This window comes from Ascaphus truei, chromosome 14 (genome assembly GCF_040206685.1).
Source record: "Ascaphus truei isolate aAscTru1 chromosome 14, aAscTru1.hap1, whole genome shotgun sequence".
Lineage (NCBI taxonomy): Eukaryota > Metazoa > Chordata > Amphibia > Anura > Ascaphidae > Ascaphus > Ascaphus truei.
Window position 1 is genome coordinate 51,129,051 of NC_134496.1, and position 5,508 is coordinate 51,134,558.

A 5,508-nucleotide genomic window follows, 5' to 3' on the forward strand; every position below is an offset into this window, starting at 1 on the left:
GTCAGCAAAAAGAAAGAGTGGTCGGGCTGCACATTAACACTGGTCTATGTGAATTTATTGATGCACTGACAGAGGTAGGTTACCTGCAGAAAGCGCCTAGACTCCTCTTGCTGATCATCGGGGACAGCTCCAGTCCCCTGGATTTCCCCTCCATGTGATGATGCCGGCGCTCTGGGAGGAGAGATGGAAACCCTGGACTGGAAGCAGGGTCGTGTTGCGCAGTACAGTATTACATACCCCAGTACAGTATTACATACCCCAGTACTTCCAGTGTACACAGCAAGATAGAACACTCATATGTCGGATACAAAGTATCAGACATATACTTGTGAAAATTAACCCCTCCTCTGACAGAGGGGTAAGCTATGCCTTCTGTGTCTACCCCTCTGGCAGGTAAGGGGTTAGATAAACACCCCACATCATTATACAATCTCACTGCCATATGTTGTACTGCGCTATTGATTATGTTGGTGCACAGTGTCTGTCAGCTATTGCTTGTTTTATTTCTATTTAATGCCAGTAATGCACACTGCTTCGCAGAGATATTACACGAGACAAAACGGGGGAGAATGATGTAAATGAGGGGAAGTGCAGCAGACACTGGCAGCCCTGCCCCGAAGAGCTTATAATCTAACCGGTACGTTGAGGTCAGAGTATATGGAAACACACCATTTATAATCATAATAATTGCTTTTAACCCCAAAGCGATGCAGTCTCAGTGCTAAAGATAATGAGCCCGGGCTCCTCTCCTGAGTCTGTGTAAATAGAGTCCAATTAGAACAAGAGATTAAACAAGGCCCAAACAAAGTGCAGCAGCTGATGTTAAATCCCCTATAGGGCACTGCCCCATATAGCAAAAACACTGTGTGCGCGTGCGCGTTTAATGTGTCTGGGCGTGTTGGGGTGTTACTGGATTAGTTCAGTGGGGTAAGACGCCTCGGGTGCCGGCACTAATGATCCTATGTGGCATGACGGCCGTTTCCTTCCCTTCGCCCGTGTTCCAGGCCATACCTAGGTATTGGGGTGTCTTACCCCCACATACTGTGTCTGGGGAACAGGTCACGCCCCCCTCCTGCTCATTTCTAACTGTGACCCATGTGTTTTATTTATCTAACAAGGAGCCCCCCAGGGTGTTTATTCCTCTGCAGAGAATGTCCTGTTACATGGCAACCGGATGTATTCATAAGAAAATAATGTATATATTCTTTTAACCCCTTCGCTGCCAGGACGGGAGCAGCAACACAGTGCGTAATGCAGGGAGTGCCCCTTAAAAAATGTATGCGCCCGAATACTGCGGATAAACTAGTGGTTTTATTATATTTAGAAAACGCTAAATAAAAGTATTCTGTCTTGAACACTAACATTACCAGATCTCTCTCAGGGGGTCTCGTGTCCCCCCCCCCCCCCCCCGACGTCCACTGACTTAGGCCAGAATGGATTTGGACATTTCCCCCCTCACCCTGCAGCTCTTCCTAATGTCGGGAGACATTCATGTGAAGAAATCTTTGGCCGGTATCCCTAAAGATGGCGCCCACTATTGAGATATGGTCTGTAATGGAGCCAGGATCAGTACAGCCTCCTCCCCTCAATTGGGTCCCCAGACCAACGCCTATTGTAACAAACGGTCCCCCCCCCCCCCCAAAATGCTGGACTTTAACCCCTGTGCTGCCAGCAGCGTATTGATTGGATGATGTTGCGTCCCCACCATCTGTCCCCACTTAGCAGACACTGGACATATTGTCCATTAAAGGCTAATCCTGCCCGTGACAGCGCCCAGTTAGGCTGCCGTCCTCCCATTGGCTGAAGCTTGGACCCTCCAGCTAAGGCAGCAGCGGTGGGTATATGGGTTGAATTGCAGTGTCCCCTTATCTCCTTGGGTCTCAGGGCTACACATTAGGCCAGGGATGGCCAACTCCAGTCCTCAAGAGCCACCAACAGGTCAGGTTTTATGGATATCCCTGCTTCAGCACAGGTGGCTGAATCAGTGGCTCAGACTGAGCCACCTGTGCTGCAGCAGTCAAAGACTGAGCCACTGACTGCTGCAGCACAGGTGGCTCAATCAGTCCCTGCTTCAGCACAGGTGGCTCAATCAGTCCCTGCTTCAGCACAGGTGGCTCAATCAGTCCCTGCTTCAGCACAGGTGGCTCAGTATTTGACTTCTTCAGCATAGGTGGCCCAGACTGATATTGAAGGGTTAAGTTCTCCCACCACTGCCCTGTGGGTTGGTGGGAGGCGGGGAGAGGAGGGGGCATTCACATTGGGCACCTTGCTGGGGGAGTGGTGATATGTCAGTCATTGTTACTATGGCAACTTCCCCAGAATTTCCCCTCCCCCCTCCTGCCATCCGGGGACTGTGTTACCATGGAAACAGGAACTGGGGGAGGGAGACAAGGAAGAGTCACAGGATGGGGGAAGAGAGGGGGGACAGGATGGCAGGGGGAGGAGGGGAGGAGGAGAGCAGTGAAGGAAGATGGAGGATGACAGGAGAGGGAGGGACAGAGGAGAGGATAAGAGGGGAGGGGGGAGGTGCTACGAAAGAAGAGGTGGAGAGAATGAGAGGAGAGGAGGGGAGATACAGGATAAGGGGAGGGGGGAGAGACATGATAAGAGGGGAGGGGGAGAAACATGATAAGAGGGGAGGGGGAGAGACAGGATAAGAGGGGAGGGGGAGAGACAGGATAAGAGGGGAGGGGGAGAGACAGGATAAGAGGGGAGGGGGAGAGACAGGATAAGAGGGGAGGGGGAGAGACAGGATAAGAGGGGAGGGGGAGATACAGGATAAGGGGAGGGGGGAGAGACATGATAAGAGGGGAGGGGGAGAAACATGATAAGAGGGGAGGGGGGAGAGACAGGATAAGAGGGGAGGGGGAGAGACAGGATAAGAGGGGAGGGGGGAGAGACAGGATAAGAGGGGAGGGGGGAGAGACAGGATAAGAGGGGGAGGGGGAGAGACAGGATAAGAGGGGAGGGGGGGACACAGAATAAGAGGGGAGGGGGGAGAGACATAATAAGAAGAGAGGGGGGAGAGATGCAAAGAAAAAAGAGGTGGGGAGAGGAGACTGATAGGACAGGAGGAGAGGAATGAAACAGCAGATGAAAGGAAGAGAGTAGTTTCAAACATGATATAATAACTTCCCCCAATGGGACAGATACAGTATAGCGCGCGGGGCGCTGCATCGCGTGTCTCCCAATGGGACAGATACAGTATAGCGCGCGGGCGCTGCATCGCGTGTCTCCCAATGGGACAGATACAGTATAGCGCGCGGGCGCTGCATCGCGTGTCTCCCAATGGGACAGATACAGTATAGCGCGCGGGCGCTGCATCGCGTTTCCCCCAATGGGACAGATACAGTATAGCGCGCGGGCGCTGCATCGCGTTTCCCCCAATGGGACAGACACAGTATAGCGCGCGGGCGCTGCATCGCGTTTCTCCCAATGGGACAGATACAGTATAGCGCGCGGGCGCTGCATCGCGTTTCCCACAATGGGACAGATACAGTATAGCGCGCGGGCGCTGCATCGCGTTTCTCCCAATAGGACAGATACAGTATAGCGCGCGGGCGCTGCATCGCGTGTCTCCCAATGGGACAGATACAGTATAGCGCGCGGGCGCTGCATCGCGTTTCTCCCAATGGGACAGATACAGTATAGCGCGCGGGGCGCTGCATCGCGTGTCTCCCAATGGGACAGATACAGTATAGCGCGCGGGCGCTGCATCGCGTTTCTCCCAATGGGACAGATACAGTATAGCGCGCGGGCGCTGCATCGCGTGTCTCCCAATGGGACAGATACAGTATAGCGCGCGGGCGCTGCATCGCGTTTCCCCCAATGGGACAGACACAGTATAGCGCGCGGGCGCTGCATCGCGTGTCTCCCCATGGGACAGATACAGTATAGCGCGCGGGCGCTGCATCGCGTTTCTCCCAATGGACAGATACAGTATAGCGCGCGGAGGCGCTGCATCGCGTTTCCCCCAATGGGACAGATACAGTATAGCGCGCGGGCGCTGCATCGCGTTTCCCCCAATGGGACAGACACAGTATAGCGCGCGGTGGCGCTGCATCGCGTGTCTCCCAATGGGACAGATACAGTATAGCGCGCGGGGCGCTGCATCGCGTTTCTCCCAATGGGACAGACACAGTATAGCGCGCGGGCGCTGCATCGCGTTTCCCCCAGTGGGACAGATACAGTATAGCGCGCGGTGCGCTGCATCGCGTTTCTCCCAATGGGACAGATACAGTATAGAGCGCGGGCGCTGCATCGCGTGTCTCCCAATGGGACAGATACAGTATAGCGCGCGGGCGCTGCATCGCGTTTCCCCCAGTGGGACAGATACAGTATAGCGCGCGGGCGCTGCATCGCGTTTCTCCCAATGGGACAGATACAGTATAGAGCGCGGGCGCTGCATCGCGTGTCTCCCAATGGGACAGATACAGTATAGCGCGCGGGCGCTGCATCGCGTTTCTCCCAATGGGACAGACACAGTATAGCGCGCGGGCGCTGCATCGCGTTTCCCCCAGTGGGACAGATACAGTATAGCGCGCGGGCGCTGCATCGCGTTTCTCCCAATGGGACAGATAGAGTATAGCGCGCGGGCGCTGCATCGCGTTTCTCCCAATGGGACAGACACAGTATAGCGCGCGGGCGCTGCATCGCGTTTCCCCCAGTGGGACAGATACAGTATAGCGCGCGGGCGCTGCATCGCGTTTCTCCCAATGGGACAGATACAGTATAGCGCGCGGGCGCTGCATCGCGTTTCCCCCAATGGGACAGATACAGTATAGCGCGCGGGCGCTGCATCGCGTGTCTCCCAATGGGACAGATACAGTATAGCGCGCGGGGCGCTGCATCGCGTGTCTCCCAATGGGACAGATACAGTATAGCACGCGGGCGCTGCATCGCGTTTCTCCCAATGGGACAGATACAGTATAGCGCGCGGGGCGCTGCATCGCGTTTCTCCCAATGGGACAGATACAGTATAGCGCGCGGGCGCTGCATCGCGTTTCCCCCAGTGGGACAGATACAGTATAGCGCGCGGGCGCTGCATCGCGTTTCCCCCAGTGGGACAGATACAGTATAGCGCGCGGGCGCTGCATCGCGTGTCTCCCAATGGGACAGATACAGTATAGCGCGCGGGCGCTGCATCGCGTGTCTCCCAATGGGACAGATACAGTATAGCGCGCGGGCGCTGCATCGCGTTTCTCCCAATGGGACAGATACAGTATAGCGCGCGGGCGCTGCATCGCGTTTCTCCCAATGGGACAGATACAGTATAGCGCGCGGAGCGCTGCATCGCGTGTCTCCCAATGGGACAGATACAGTATAGCGCGCGGGCGCTGCATCGCGTTTCTCCCAATGGGACAGATACAGTATAGCGCCGCGGGCGCTGCATCGCGTTTCTCCCAATGGGACAGATACAGTATAGCGCGCGGGCGCTGCATCGCGTGTCTCCCAATGGGACAGATACAGTATAGAGCGCGGGCGCTGCATCGCGTTTCCCCCTATTTG